Source organism: Capsicum annuum, unplaced genomic scaffold (assembly GCF_002878395.1).
Source record: "Capsicum annuum cultivar UCD-10X-F1 unplaced genomic scaffold, UCD10Xv1.1 ctg3198, whole genome shotgun sequence".
NCBI lineage: Eukaryota > Viridiplantae > Streptophyta > Magnoliopsida > Solanales > Solanaceae > Capsicum > Capsicum annuum.
The window spans coordinates 389,052-406,821 of record NW_025838654.1 but is presented as its reverse complement, the minus strand read 5'-3'; positions in this window follow the sequence as shown (position 1 = coordinate 406,821).

Sequence of the window (17,770 nt, the reverse complement as noted above, 5' to 3'; positions counted from 1 at the left end):
ACCTTCAATCCATAATCATGAAGAAAATGTGTAGGAGAATGAATCCGCGCTCGAATCATCTTTTTCTTAATGTAAGATAACTTAAAGAAACCAGATCTCTGCCAGAGTAGACATCATTTCACAATTTCCAAACCTAAACACCAAACAATTCGGGTCCCAAAAAGTCAATATAGCCTCGATCAGATCTGGGCGGGGCGTGAGGTCTAGGAGAGAAGTGAGAGTGCCTAACTTCTTTGATAACTATTGTTGTTCAATATAGTTAAACATGCCCCACCATTTGATTAACTTTTTAGGCACCTTGGATACCATCAAAACTCCATACTTTGTAGACGGATCCATCCTGTAACAACATAGAGAACATTGACTTAAGATTCAATAACAAAATAGAAATTCCTGACCCCCGAGATTTTAACTGGAGAAGTGTCATATGACACGAAAGGACAGACTGACTTGTAAGCCAAATACACAAATGGTATCACTAAAAAAGTCAGCCTACTTGGCTAGGACCAGTTAACACTAGGCTAAGAGGAGAAAGACCCTAAGCTAGGACTGAGACAAACGACCAAAATAAAAGATTTACAGAACGCACTGAGGGTTGCCTACGTATCCCGCCCCGAAGGACGAGAATTAGGCACGCGTAGATCGTCCGAATTGGAAAATTAAGGATTAAATAACAAACTAAATTTGACTTAAGAGACACGATTATAGAAAGACGATGAAAGTAAAATCTTTTTGGGTTTTTAATTTGACACTTCACACAAAAATGACACCAACAATTATGACAAAAAATCTTTTTGATAATTTCATTATATGAAATGTACAAACCTTCTACCATTTTTTTTTTGAATTTTCTTTTATAAAAACTCCTCTTAAAAAAAATCTTATTGAATTTTCGAATCATGAATGCTTACTAAAGAAACAAAATGAAAATCTTTTTGATGTTTTTGGCCAAATAAGTGCAAAAGGTAAAGATCTTTTGAATTTTGGATTGTGAAAAACAAAAGTCATAAAAAATTCTAAAAAAAAACTACGAAACTCTTTTTTTCTCATTTTTTTGACTCACTTTTTTCTTTTCTTTTTTTTCAACCTATTTTTTACCTACACACGTTTTAATCTAGCACATATTTTCCTCAAATCTGTCCGTTAAATGGCCCTGTTATCCTAAAAATGCAATAATTAGCACGTAAGGATGTTTAGGGGTAAGTCTCCTACAAAGGACCAAGTGGGTCCCGCTAGGTCTCTGTATGATGCAGACAAATATGACCTAAAGGCTGACCTACGCTGTAGTCTACTAACAAGGTTGTTCGGGGGAGCGTATGGTCATTAGTGGCTGTAATTTCTTTCCATCTACTCCATACCAACCGATGGATCCCCCTCCTAGAATAAGAGTGACTCAAATAGAGGTCGTGTACATAACGTGTACTATAGAACTTGATGCAGAAAATATTGACTCGGATTATACAAATGATATCAGATATAAAGCGGTAACATATAAGAGGAAAACTGTAAACACGTATCACGTAGACACTCAACAATCATAAAATAAATACAAACAATAAAACACACAACGTCTATACACCCCTAATGTCAAACTAAGCCGACACAACTCCAAAATATAAGCTCGAGTTCTGAAAATTCCCCAGCAGAGTCGCCAGAGATGTCACACCCCCTTTTTAACCAAAAAAGATATGTTGATTTTAAAGTTTGAAAGGGTTTTTATTATTAAAGTGACAAAATATGAAAGTTTGTTTCGAAAAAAATTCTTTACATTTTTTATTCAGAGTTGCTACTTGACATAAACTCGGTGTACCAAGTCACCTTTGGGAATCTTTTTCAAAACTGTTTGACTCTTTTAAAACTGGTTTGCGAATAGAGATTCCAGTTAAGAAATTCTGTTGACCTAGGGGAAGGTATTAGACACCCCTCGATCCCATGGTTCTACCACGGTCGCTTCATAGAGTATATTGGCTAATATGAAACTATAGAATGCATAAACCGAACAAAACACACAAACCAAGCAACCAAACAAATCAAACAAAATTCAAAATCAAGATAATGTCCAGTCCGAATTATACAGTCCCAAAAATAGAAAAATGTGGAAATAATAAATCCTATTCTAAATTAATCCTAGACTAAGATCCACCCGATGTTTCGGGTCTTGATCGCGCGCCATCTTCAAGTACAACTTTCTTGGGGCATTTCCCGGATAAAAAAAACATATAGATACCTCGGGGCATTCCCCGGCCAAATGGATACACTTGAGTCAAATGCGATAAAACAAAACCATTCAACACATATCTCAAACATTCCATCAATCCACAATCCCTAAATCATTTCCTACCCGACTTAGAATTTGCCTACTAGTTTCGGCCTAAAACAGATACTATCAAGTTCGAGAAAATTGACATTTATTTTGATTTAAACAACCAACAACGAATCGGCAGAAACCCACATTCACACTTACTAATTTTTAATTCTCACCGTAATTTCAATCTAGTTCTCAATCGATGGTTACTTAATTTTAAGGCGGGAATCGAATGATCAAAGCCACGACAATCAGTATTACTCAGATACAATAAAAAACGAATCACCAAATCACAGCATCAACTCAATTAAAAGTAATTAAAGAGCAAAGTTAAGAGATAGTGGCGTATTTCCGGCGAGAAATTTACCGCCAACCGTCAAATTCGTCCGCTTCTCTCTCAATATTACTCTCTCTCAATTTTTCTCTCTTGATCTCTCTTCTCTCCGTCACTCTCTTCCCTCTTTGTGTGTAGTGTTGTGTGTGTATGAGAGTTGAGAGATGTGGGTACGTGTGTTATTGTAAATGTGAGAAATATATGTAAATGTGAGAATTGTATGTGTGAATATAGTAAATGGAAGAAAAAAGGAAGATGATAAGTGTGTGTCGAGTATATTCTGTGTGAGTGGGTGTATGTTGTTGTTTTCTAGTCAAAGAGATGTGATTGTGTGTGTATTATTGTTGTAGGTGTGTACTAGTAAGGTGAGTGTGAGTTGAAAAAAAATAGAGTGATCACGTGGGGGTGTCAGTTTAGTGGGTGGATTAGGTAGGGGTAGGGGTAAGGTAGGTAGGGGGTAGGGGTAGGATAGGTAGGGGGTAGGGGTAGGTAATAAGTAAAAATTATTTTTTGGGAGAGACAAAATTACGTGTCTACAGGCGGAGCTACACTTTGGATAGGGGGTTCATACGAACCTCCTTCGATGGAAAATATACTATATATACATGGTTAAAATTATTTTTATGTATATATAATAGATGTCGAATCCCCTTCGGTTGGTTCGTATGTTCACTTGTGAACCCTCTTGATAAAAATCCTGGCTCCACCACTGGAGGAGGTATGAGTGGTTGACAGAGACACGCATCAAGGAGAGGTAGAGGTAGAGACAAGTCAAAGAAGTATCTATCTATACTATATTAATAGCGTGAAGTGAAATACATATCTAAGTTGAATATTTTTTTCTATTACATTTGTTATCAAATAAAATGTTCACTTTGGTCACGTGCAAAGCGCTCTTTAAACTTGAAGTGTGAAGGGTTTTAGAAATATTGTTTGAACATTTTGTCATTCATTAAAAGTCTTCGCTATAGACAAAATCGTCATTTCACTATTTTTCTAATATTTACAAATTAAATTTTTTTAAAAAAGTTTGAAATAAGTAATCAAAGATTTAACTTTAAAAATAAGAAAAAATTTCAAATATAAAAAAAATAAAAAAAATAATAATCCTACTACAATATCACTTTTTTTTCTTCAATTTTTATTTAATTATATTTAAAATTTTAATTCAAAAATATATGGATCAAAACTTTAAAATATGGTAAAACTCTTTCTTAAATTAGGACTTCTATTTGTTTTGTAATTTACGTAGGTTTAGTTTTCACCATATACTGTTCCATCCCACTCTTGTGTTTATGTTTTCTTTAACTATTGTAATTGTTATCCTCAAGTATGTTATTCTCTTTTTCTTTTCTTTTCTATTGGTTTTCGTGGCTAATAACTACTAATATTTTTCCTTTGGCTTGAGAATATTTTTAAGTTTAACACATTATGCAACAAGGAAAAGAGTTAACAAATGCAAAACTGAGATTCATCAACCACTTAACATTTTTGATGGTAAAATATATATGTGCTTACAATAAAATATATGTTATATTTATATTATTATATTAAAGTGTGAATGATCTTTGAGAAGTGATTTGAACTTTTTGCACTTCATTAAAAATCTTTGTAATAAACAAAATTGTCTAATTTTAAATAATCAAATATTACTTGAAAGTTACATTATAATAAGAAAAAAATTACATTATCTATAATCTATAATATATTAAAAGTGTGAAGACCCTTAGAAAAGTGGTTTGAACTTTTTTCCCTTCATTAAAACACCTCGCAATAGACAAAATCGTCTTTTAATTTTTTTCTAAAAAAATAATTATCATTAAATTAGTATTCAAATATTTAGGATAGAGGGGGAAAAAGGAAGAATCCCGTATCTAAAAGGAACTAATGTGTGAAATTTTTTGTTAGGAGTCCTACACAATATTTTAAAAAAAAAAACTAGTCCTACACAATATTTAGAAAAAAAAAACTATCTATGGAAAGGAAAAAAAATAAGAACCAAATTTATAAGCTTTAAAAAAAGCATGAAAAAGAAAAGATGCCTAAGCAAGTTTTTGAGGAAAAAATTTTAGGAACCAGAATATATTTTTTTAAAAAAAATGCATAGAAAGAAAAAATATATCTTATTTAGCTAAAAAAATTATAATATTTAATACTTCTAAATCAATTAGAATTTTACCTTATATAAAAAAAAAAAAAAAAGAAATGTTTACAATTATATTTAAATAGTTATTTGATCAAATTTTACTGAAAAAATATCTATAGTTCTTCTACTTCTACATTATTTTCTTATTCCTTTTATTTTTATTTTTTTTATTGATGATTAATTAAAATTTTTCTTCTTGGATTATTTAGTGTTTTCTAACCTTCTCCGTTATATGAATTCTCTTTTAATTTTTTGTTGATAGCAAGTATTATAATTGTGAACAAATCATGAGATTTAGCATATCATCGTTATGGTTATTAATAGACTTTAATGGTTGTTTTTTTTTTTTAGACAGGCTCTAATGGCTATCATGCATACAAAATATGATCAAATAGTTTTTCAAATGTAAGTTTAACTTCTATTATCGATTTAAATAATTTTATGTAATAGATGATGCGTTGTAACTTGTAAGCATGTTTTTTCATTCAAAATAATAGTTTAAATTGCCAAAGGATACTAGGTGTATACTATTAGATCACTATAAAACCTGAACTACATTAGTATACTAGGCCCATTGTTCTTGAATATAAAGTAAGTTGAATTTTGATTTTAGGGTTAAGTCATTTGACTACCCAATTGTTCTGTTATATAATATATCATTTATTATACTAATGAGGTTTTTGACTTTTCAATGGTAAGTTATTTTGACTCGGATATAGATGTTTGATAGAATCTAGATGTTGGATCTTTCATGATTTCAGTTTTAAGATTCGAGAATATGAATTCAGATGCGGAATTCGACTAACAATAATTCAAATATCAAAAATACAGTTTCAAAATGAAAATTATAAATTTGAGTTTTTGGTTTGCATTAAAACTCCTAGGAATTGTGCTATCCTGAGGTTTGTTTCTATTAATCTTTAGACAATTTTATGGCTAAATTTTTTGTTCTTTAATTTGTTTTGTTTTTATTGAACTGATATTGATTTATTTTCCTCTTTAATTATAGTTTCTTGGAGGCATGGTTGTGTTGTTACAAATTAATTTGGGTTGAACGAGAGATTTATAAGTTTAAATTATGAAGTTCGTGTATTCTTCGCCTCTTTACAAAACGTGCTCATTTTCTTTACTCTTTAAAGTTAATTTCACATTTTAACAATTATTTAATTATTTTTAAAAATATTTACGACTTTGAAATTAGTTTTAAAAATTTATTATTAATTTTTTTCTTTATTTGAACTAGGTAGAAAGTCCTAAAATAAAACTACTTCTTTCCTTATAAGAATCTTTTTCTAAGATTTAGGACTTTAGGAGTTTAAAGTTTGTTTTGTTGTCCTATAGTAGAGTACTACTTGGTTGTAGTTCCATTTCAAGTTTTTGAAGTCTATTAGGAGTCTTTGTATTAAGTTTTCTAACGTTTAGGAATTCGAAATAATATAATGTTTTATATATATATATATATATATATTACACATATTTGTTTTGGCTTTTACTCTATTAATATAATCTTATATAGAACTCACGAAAATATCTTAAAATGAATATAAAATAAAATAGATATTTCGCACAGTATCATTATGATTTATATCAATACAATTAAATCTACATGAATTATTAATAGAATTTTTATACGTTTGGGAATAATATACATTACGATACACATAATATATATATATATATATATATTAGATAAAACAATAGTAATAATTTTTAATGTTAATTTTACCTTAATTTCTTATGACACGTTATTTTAGAGTCAATTGTTACTTTTTAAAATATTATTCTTCTACGTGAGATACATGTGCAAAGCATGTATGCTAAACTAGTCTATTAAAAAGGTGTGAAGGATCTTAAAAATATCGTTTGAAATTTTTAGCCCTCATTAAAAGATCCCACTTTAGACAAAATTGTCTTTTTACACTTTTTATAAATTATTATTTAATTATTTTTATATTATTAACTATAGTATCTAAAAATTAAGGAGTCCTAAAATATATGGTAAATAACAGGAAAATCAATGTTGGTGCCATTACTTTTGACAAAGTAAATATACAGGGGGTCGTATTTCCTAACAATTCTAACGTGAGAATCCCATTATTTGGTAAACATAGAGCCCTATTCTAACATACCGTGGGAATCCTATTTTTGGATAAATTATTTATGAAAAAAAAGAGATCTTTTATATTTAGGTAATTTTTTCTTAGACAAAAAGGTTTTAGTGTTATATAAATTGAGAACCATTTTTTTTTAGGAGAGATTATTTTCTTAATAATTTTTTTATTTCAATCATACATAGGTCAATCGACCAAATCAATTTAATATTATTATGAATGTTCTTATAATTGTCATCGTTATCAAGATTTTTTTATGTGAACATGTTTATGCTTTTTGTTCCTGATTATAGTTTTGAAACAATCTTTCTATTTCTTTGGAGGTAGTGGTATGGACTGCGTACATTTTATCCTCCTCAGACCATACTAAGTGAGAATACACTGAGTACGTTGTTATTGTTGTTGTATAGTTCTAATATTATTGTTTTTATTTATAATCATAGGCTCCCAGCATATTGTGAACCAAAAGTCTTTATCTTTCGCTGCCCTGAAAGGTGACTTTCTAAACAACAAACTTTTTAAAACTATTCTTAACATTGAAATGGCAACATGTGACAATAATGAATATATGCAATTTAATAAGATACAATTTTAATTTTAGGTTATATAATGTGATCTTCCTTTTGTATCTTATGTTTGGACACATGAAATTTAATCAGTTTATCTTTTTCCTTTTAACTTTAATGTGTTTTCTCTTGGATTTGTGCATTTATAATACCACTACTTAATCTAACAAAACAGATGAAAAAAGAACGTTGGTCAAGAACTCAAGCTTAGGCTGCAACAACAAAGACAAAATCAAGCAAAAAAAAATTAGCAGTTTGACTCCGAACTATTGTTATGAAATTATAACATTAGCAATTTTAGGATAAATATGTTTTTATCGTCCAACTGAAATCTGAAACAACAACAATCACATGGTTTCTCTATTGCTAATTAAGTTTTTTTTATGGGACTTAAATTATGTGTGGATATATGAGAATTTTCATGTGAAAAGGAATACGTATCTATATCTATAATTTATATCTATAATCTATAATCTATAATATATTAAAAGTGTGAAGGGCGTTAGAAATGTTGTTGAAACCTTTTACCCTTCATTAAAAGTCTTTATTTTAGGCAAAATCGTCTTTTCACTACTTTTTTTTAATATTTAAGAGTTAGAAACTAATTAAATATATTTATGGTAAAACCTTTCCTTATTAGAAGTCATCAGAATTTTATCATTTTTTTAATTTAAAAGTTAAAAATTAATTAAATATATTTATGATCAAACGTTTCCTTATTAGCAGTCATCAAAATTAATGACAACTAATATTTTTTTCATTAGTTTAAGAATTCTAAATCAACTAAATTTGATTTCAAGAAGATTTGAAAAATTTTAAAATAAATATAAAATCGTTAGAATAAGAAAAATTTAAGAAGTACCAAATTTTAAAAAATTTTAAGTACATAATAGGAATGTAACTAATGATTTTGTAAAGATTTGACTTTAAAAATAAGGAAATATTTTAAATATATATACAACAACATACCCAGTGTATTCCCACAAAGTGAGGTCTGGGGAGGGTAAGATGTACACAGTCCATACCGCTACCTCCGAAGAAGTAGAGAGGCTGTTTCCGATAGACCCCCGACTCAAGATAAGGAATAATAAACAAGTGGATGGATGACGTAACAGAAATATGGTGTAAGAAATATTGAAATAGAAATCAGAGAAATACAAAATATGAGAAATAAGGCAACACGAAAAGAAAATAGGAACTAAGAAATAAGAAATAGGACACCTACCTAGTAATAACACACACTCACAAACCAAAGACACCTGTGTACAAAATTTTAAGAATACAAACCCGGCTACACCAGATCCCTCATTACTGCTTACTACAACCTACAAACTTTCACTAGTCTTCTACCCTTATCCGCGACCTCCATACCTTCCTATCTAGGGTCATGTCCTCAGTAAGCTGAAGCTGCTCCACGTCATGTCTAATCACCTCCCTCCAGTACTTCTTCGGCCTACCCTACTCCTCCTGAAGCCATCTAACGCTAGCTTCTCGCACCTATGGACTGGGGCACCCGTGTCCCCCTCATCACATGTCCAAACCACCTCAACCTTCCTTTTCGCATTTTGTCCTCCACCGAAGCCACTCCCATCTTCTCCTAGATAATGTCATTCCTAACCCTGTCCCCTTTAGTAAGCCTACACATCCAATGCAACATTTTCATTTCCGCCACCTTTAATTTTTAGAATTGGGAGTGATTGACTGGCTAACACTCCACTCTATACAACATGGCCAGACAGACTGTCACTCTATAGAATTTGTCTTTAAGTTTAAGAGGCACCTTCCTTATCACACAACATTCCTGAGGCAAGCCTCCACTTTATCCAACCCGCTCTAATACGTTTAGCGACATCTTTATCAATCTCACCATTCCCCTGAATAATAGACCCAAGATACTTAAAACTATCTCTCTTACAAACATCTTGGGAATCCAACCTCACCACCACATCATCCTTCTGCCTCAAGTTACTAAACTTGCATTCCAAATACTCTGTCTTGGACCTACTTAACCAGAAACCCTTGGACTCAAGGGTTTGCCTCCAATTCTCTAATTTGTCATTCACACCCCTTCGTGTCTCATCTATCAGCACTACATCATCCACAAATAGCATACACTAAAGCACCTCGCTTTGAATACTCTGCTTCAACACGTCCATCACCAATGCTAAAAAGAGCGGACTAAGAGTCGAACCCTGATGCAGCCCCGTCTCAGTCGAAAAATGCTTTGAATCTCCTCCTGCAGTCCTCACCCTGGTCTTTCCTCTATCATACATGTCCTTAATAGCTCTGATGTATGCCACTAGAACCCCTCTCACCTTCAAGCATCTCCCAAAAACTTTTCTCGGGACTTTACCATACGCCTTTTTCAGGTCGATAAACACCAAGTGTAAGTCCCTCTTCTTTTCTTTATACTTCTCCACCAATCTCTCTACCAAGTGGATTTTCTCTGTCGTCGAGCGACCAGGCATAAATCCAAACTGATGCTCCAAAACGGACACGATCCTCCTCAACCTCCGCTCAACCACTCTCTCCCAAATCTTCATAGTGTGACTCAACAACTTAATACCCTATAATTTTTACAACTCTGAATGTCACCCTTGTTTTTATATAACGGAATCATACTCTATCTCCAAGCCTCAGGCATTCTCACAGCCTTGAAAATGCCGTTAAACAAATCAGTCAACCACCTTAGGCCTGCCCCACTAGCAAACTTCCAAAAATCCACCGAAATTTTGTCAGGCCCAGTCACCCTACCTCTCTACATCCTACGAATATCCTCTCTAACCTCCTTAACGTTAAAACGCCTACAATAACAGAAATCACATCTCTTCCCCGAGTGCTTCATCTTTCCTAACTCAAACCCTCTGTCCCCCTCTTCGTTCAGAAGCCTATGAAAGTATTCTTGCCATCTCTTTTTAATGTAAACATCCTCCACCAGAACACTACCATCCTCCTCCTTAATTTATTTTACCTGATTGAGGTTACGACCCTTCCGTTCCCTAGCCTTAGCAAGCCTAAACATCCTCTTTTCTTCGCCTTTCTCCTCTAACCCCGCATACAAGCTCTCGAACGCTGCTGACTTAGCAGCAGTAACTGTTAACTTAGCCTCCTTCCTTGCTACTTTGTAAGACTCCCTATTCACCCGCTTCTTCGTCATCTTTACTCCCAATCAACTTAACATAAGCCCCCTTCTTAATCTCCACTTTCTTCTTCACTTCTACATTCCACCACCATTACCCCTTATGCCGATCTGTCCGACCCCTCGAAACACCCAACACTTCTCTAGCAGTCTCTGTGATGCAGCTGGCAGCCTTATCCCACATAACATCTATGTCCCCCCTAAACTCCCACACCCCCATTCCCGCTACTTTTTCCCCTATATCCAGTGCACTAACTGGTGTCAAGCTACCCCACTTAATTCTAGGTCGACCCTCCCCGGCCATTCTCTTATTGCTCCTCCTGAAGAACAAGTCCATTACTAGAAGCCTGTGCTGGGTCGAAAGGTGCTCACTTGGAATGACCTTACAGTCCTTACATAACACCCTATCCCCCTTCCTAAGCAGCAAAAAGTCAATTTGAGTCTTGGCTATCGCACTTCAGAAGGTAATCAGGTGCTCCTCCTCCTTCGGAAAGCTTGAATTTACTACCATCAGCCCAAGGGCTCTCGCAAACTCCAACAGGGCATATCCCTCATTATTTCTAACACCAAAGCCAAAAAAACCATGAAAATCATCATAGCCTCCTGGTAAGACCCCAATGTGCCCATTGAAGTCCCCCCTGATATGACAATCTTCTCTGAGCTAGGCACGCTTCTCACCACCTCATCTAAGTCCTCCTAAAATCTCGCCTTCACCTCTTTTTCCAAGCCCACTTGCGGTGCATATACACTACACATATACAACGCAAAACCCCCAATGATTAACTTAATCTTCATCAGTCTATCACTGACTCTCATAACCTCCACCACCTGCCCTCTAAGCTCCTCATCCACCAATATGCCGACTCCATTCCGACGTTTCTCACTCTCTGAGTACCAAATCTTGTACCCATCCACATCCCTAGCCTTAGATCCTACCCACCTAGTTTCTTGAACACACGCAATATTAATCCTCCCCTTCTTAAGAATCTTTACCAACTCTATGGAATTACCCTGAAGTGTCCCAATGTTCCAAGACCCTACTCTCAACCTATCTTCTATCACCTCTCGCCTACCTCTAAAACCCATCCCCGACCCAGCCCTAACGCTCGACCTATCCCCTTTACTCACCCCTGTCCTTCCCTTTCCACCCTCTTTCAAAACTGTCCTCACCCCTAACCCTCTCGGACATGACCATACTCCACCATTGACTCCCTCAGCCACTACTCAAAACCAAAATAAAGCCCTAAACCAACAACGTATGAACAAAGCAACCACACAAAAATAATAAGAGAAGGCACGCACAAAGAACACTATTCGGCCTAGCAGCTAAAACAACACAACAAGAAATAATGAATAGTAAACAGGCACGCCTAGCAACCAGTCACCACTATAATCACAATAAATAGGAGATAAGAAACAGAAAGAAAAAGAAACAAAAACAGTGCAAAGAAACCAAAACTGTAGAAAGTAAATGAAGATCAAAGTAAAGATGTCACCGGTACACCTGCACGCTGCTGGTTTATGGAAATTTTGGTGTCGAAAATGGTTGTCGGACTAAGGTCACCGAAAAAGGCCACTGGTGTGTCGCCGGAGTTATCGCCGGAGTGTCTTTTGGGTACCGCCGGGATTTGGACGTCGGCTAGCATCTGAGTTCATACCACTTGTACCTTCACCGAAGTTGAGATACGAGCCGTGGGCAACCCTAATTACCGTCGGCAATAGCAGTGACGGAACAACCACAAAAGGGGAAGAAGAAGGCAAACGATAAAGAGAACTAGGGGAGAGCGAGAAAATAGGGAGAGGGGTTAGTCCTTACCTGTTGTCGACGTGACTACGCCGGCGTTGGAGCCTGCCGGTCAGACGGAGTTGACTTTACGGGTGAACGTTAAAGGAGAACGTTGAGATTGTAACGTTAGGGAGTAAAGTTAATCATATTTTAAATATATATATAAAAAAATAATCGTAACATGAATATGGTTCAAAAATTGACACGTCTCTCTTAGCATGTGGCAACAAGGGAAAGATGTACTATATGATAAAAGCAAAAGTGACGATCCATCAACCACTTGAAACTTCCGGTGGTAAAATATATTTGTGTATATGCTTATGTTTAAATTATTATATTAAAGTGTGAAAGAAGTTTGAAAAGTGATTTGAGCTTTTACGCTTTATTAAAAATCTCTGCAATAGAAAAAATTATTTAATTTTAAATAATCAAATGTTACACGTGCGAGGCACGTATGGTTAAACTAGTATATATATATATATATATGCTTGTTATTTGAAAAAAGTAAGGATAAAGAAGAACAAAATTTTTTTTTTAGCTAAATGATAAGAGATACAATTTGAATTTAAATAAAATTTGAATTGGAATGTAATACTAACTTTTAAACCTTTTTTACATATTTCACTCCAGCTTTTAAACTTTTCTTATATATATATATTACTTCTATTATAGGTTACATTGATATAATGTTAAGCTTTCTTTCTCTTTATTGTTGTTGGTAACCATTAACTTTATCTCGGATTTTTTCATATTCTTTATTTTTTTAAAACTTTTTTTAATTTAATATTTTTTTAGTTTTTATATGTAGGTATATGGCATTTTCAACTTCATCTTCTTATATTAATTCATGTCCACCAATTGAAGTCGATGTCAATATTGTTTTACAATGATTCTATTTTAACAAGTAAATCGTTGTTGGTACTCTTTTATTCACCAAAATCCAATATATATCTCCATTATCATCAGGTTCGATTGTTTATGTATTTGTTAAAGTTCATAACAATTTCTTTACTTAAATATACTTATTGAGTTTATGTTTTATGATAATTTTTTCGAAATTATATTATAAAATATTTATACTTAATCTTTGTGTGTGTGTGTTTGTATCATCATCCAATCTCAAATAACTTTAAATAGAAAACAAATGCAAGGCAGGATCAAAATACAGAGAGAAAATGTGAACTTTTTTTGCGATAGACAAAGTTTTTGTTTCTCACAATTGATATCAGTTTGTGTATATATTGAACGTATTATATTTTTAGAAGAAGACTCATATATAAAATGTATGTCCATTTTGCTTTGTTTGAATTTTTTTTAAAAATAATTTTAGATTTTTTTAATATATAGTGATTGTAAATAAATGAATTTAGATTTAGAAGAAATTATATGAATTTGATTATTTTGTTGAATTGATCATAGAATTTGGAGATCTTAAATAAAGGTGTGAACGTTAATTATAAAAGATCCATGAAGATAAGATATTCAGTAGAATGTTGCAATTGAAATTACCTAATAAGATTTGTCATGTAGAATATGTTGAAATCTGGTGAATTTGAAACATATGATGAAGATTTGTGTTAAAAGTTCAAAGTTTTTGTATTTATTATTATTGTTTACAATTAGCATTATTTTTATTTTGTGTTATAGATGTAACTAAGAATTTAACGTTTATAATTAAGTTGTATACAAATAGCTTATAAATATAAAATGAATAATTTGGACCTTTTCTTTTAAGGTAATATGATTTAACATGTTCGAAATGTTATTAAGGAATAATAAAAATGGATAGAGATAGAGTGATGGATATTATAATAGGGGAAGGTGAAGGTAAGAGATTGTATTGGCCGGGATGGGGTGGGGTAGGGGTGGGTAAGGTGGGGGGGAGGGGGTAGGCAAGTGGTGGATGTAGATGGCATTTAGGGGTAGGGATAGAAAAAAGAATTTTTTTTAAATAAAAAAATTTAAAACCCTTTTTGGGGTAAGAGTAGGGGGTGGGGTCGGAGTAATAAAAAAATTTAAATTTTTAGTCGGGGTCTGGGATAGGTGTTGGGTAGGGTAAAGAAGAAAAGTATTTTTTTTCAAAAAAATTAATTTATTTATTTTTGTTTGGGGGTGGGGTGGGGTAAGAAAGTTTTTTTAACAAAAAATTTAAAAAACAAAAACATAAATTTTGGCGCGGTGATGGAGTGGTGGGGGTAAAGGTGGGGGATGTGTGTGAGAACGGTGATTTTGAGAGTAGCATGAGAGTTTTTAATTGAATTAATTTAGAAGATCTAATATAAGAATAAATAAAATACTTAAAGATATTAATGATGGAACAAACAATAAAAAAATTATGAATAGTAGAACAAAGCTTGAAAGAAAAAACAAATTATATGTGCTTAATATGGAATCAAAAGTTGTGAAATTCAAAATTTTGGAATTAGAAGTTTTGTATTGACACAACAAAGTACTTTTAATGTTTGAAATAGAATTGAAAGATAGTATATTTATTTTAAGAAAATATAATTATTGTTGAACTGATTGATATACTTTTTTTTTTTTGGTAAAGAACTGATTGATATACTTTAATAAACTTGAACTTGAAATGGAAGATAAGGAATATAATTACATGTCTTAACTGATTAAAATTACAAAGGTAAAAGTTCAGTAATAAAATTAATAATTATTTTATATTTTATAATTTATTAGTTTTAAAAATTAGTCAATGGACCGAAATATGATTAAAGAAAATACTAATTATTATTCTTTTCATATCAAAACATCTATACTAATTGCAATTGATATTAGTTAATTTCACTATTAAGTATCAACACTTATTTTTAATATTTCATGAACTTTTGAAATATGTCAATGTAATGCAACAAAAACTGATCAACCTTATAATTTAAAAGTGAAAACTAATATTTTTTTTAAAGATATTCCGTGCATCGCGCGGATACTTATACTAATTTTATTTTAATTTAAAGAGCTTGTAATGAGATACTATCTTAGTATAATTTTAGTTGTTCTAAATTGTATGACCATGGTCAATTTTATTATTATCTAGCATATGTTATTATTTTATTTTCAATTTATGTGATTTTAATTTTTTTAAAATATTAATATGAAAAAATTAAACGTTTTATCAAATGTTTGTAATTAGTGACAAAATAATTTATCATTAAAGCTAACTTATAGCAACGATTAAATTATACTTTTCAAGACAAATATTTTCATCCTTAAATAAATTGGTTTGTCATAAGTTAACAACATTTAGGGACAAAAATAAATTTGTCTCGGTACCCTCTCTTTTGAATATAAATTAATTTCATATTTTATGAAAAATTGTCACAATTGTGATAATTTGCAGTGATAATTCTATGTTACCGGTAAAAGCAATTTTTTAGTGACAAAGAAAGATTTAACTACAAAAAATGGTTAACCTTTATTATCATAATAAATTTGTCACTAATTTATATATTTAAGGACGAAATATCTTTTTGTCTATAAAAAGTAGTCATTAGTGACGAGATTATATTTGTTCAACCACAAAATATATATAGTTTTAGAGACAACTGATGTCATCACTGATTGAACTAAGCAATTAGAGATAGTTAAATTTTGTCAGTATTAATAACCTTTTAGTGGCAAAATCATAATATTTTTATGACAAACAAATGCGTCACAAATGTTATGCATTTGGGGACGACGTTTTTTGTAGTTAATATAACTTTTTTTAGTGACGAAGCGCTAGAGCGCCTTTGTATACTTTTAGCGACCCACGTTTAGAGACACTTCTAATTGATGAATTTTTTTTCATCACACAAGATATTTTGAGACGAAATAAGATTTATAAGTGACGATCATTCATTCCTAATAATCAAATTTGTTGTAGTATTGTTGTTGTTGTTGTATTTATTGTTTATTTTTGAGAAAATGTCATGTTTCCACCCTGAACTATGCACAAAATTGTTGAGACACACTCGAACTTTAGGAGGGTCCAATTACCCTCTGGACTAATTAAAATCATATTTTTGGCAACCTTAGTGCCTACATGGCACATACGTGTGCCTACGTGAACCTTCAGTGAGTTGATTCACTGATGTGCCACGTGGTACTCAGGTTGCCAAAAATACTATTTTAATTAGTACAGGGGGTAATAGGACCCTTCTAAAGTTCGGGTGTGTCTCAGCAATTTCATGTATAGTTCAGGGTGGAAACAAAACATTTTTCCTTTATTTTTTCATTTAGCTTAATTGTGTTAGTATTCTATTTTTTCAATTAAAGTAGAATTCATTGTTGAATAAGGTTAGACTTACGTTTTCCTTTTCTTTTGAATTATACTTATGTACATTATGTTGAAATTTGTCACAAGAGTGTTATGATTAATTTTTTTGTTGAATTTTGAATGTATGTTATGTTTCGGTTTCAATCTATTTGTTTTAGTAGTATTGACATGCTATTTCACATTATTTTAGTAGTTAAAATTATCTTTTTGTCAAATGTTGAATAATTTTATGACATTATATGCATAATATTAAACTTTTTGTCCAACATGTATTTTCTAATGTTCTAAAAATCATGTACTTTTAGTTTTCATGATTAATTTTAGAGAAAATTCATCAAAACACTCCTAAACTTGTCCGCTAAACTTATTTAGGCCTTTAACTTCACTAACAATTATTTATCCCCCTTAACAACTTTATAGTGAATTAACTATCATCCCAAAATACATCACTGCAATATCACTGCCACATCACTGTCGCATAAAAAATTATTTCAATTTCATCACCCTCCTTCCTTCCCTTCCTTATCCTTCTCCATTTTTTCAATTTTCCCTTTATCTCCTTCCCCTTATTCTTATCTATCTTCCTCACTCAATAACCCTTTTTTACCCGCCACATTCAAAACTTTTCTAGAGCTTTTTTCTTGGATTTCAATTTTTGTGGATTTTAATTGACTTGATGAAACACAGGTGAAATTGGAGATAAGTTTTTGAGGGTTTTGTGATTTTTTGGTGTTTTGATTGAAAAAGCTGGAATCTTGAAGTTCTAATTTACTTGGGTTAACTTGGGGTTGTTTGATAAGTCTCAATTGCGATTTGACTTTTGAAGCTCTCTTTTCCTCTGTTAATTAATGATACCACAAGAGAAATTGGGATGGGAGTGACAGATTTAGTAGTTGAAGGAGGAGAAATTGGAGTGGGAGTTGGGTGGGGGATGCAGGGTTTGGTAGTTGAAGAAGGAGAATTTGGAACGAGGGTGGGGTAGGGATGGGGGTTGGAGGGGTTTGACAGAACAGGGTGGGGGTTAGATTGAGGGGAAAGTGGGAAGGAGAGAGGGAGTTTATTATTCCAATTCTTTATATATATATATATATATATATATATATTAGGGGATTC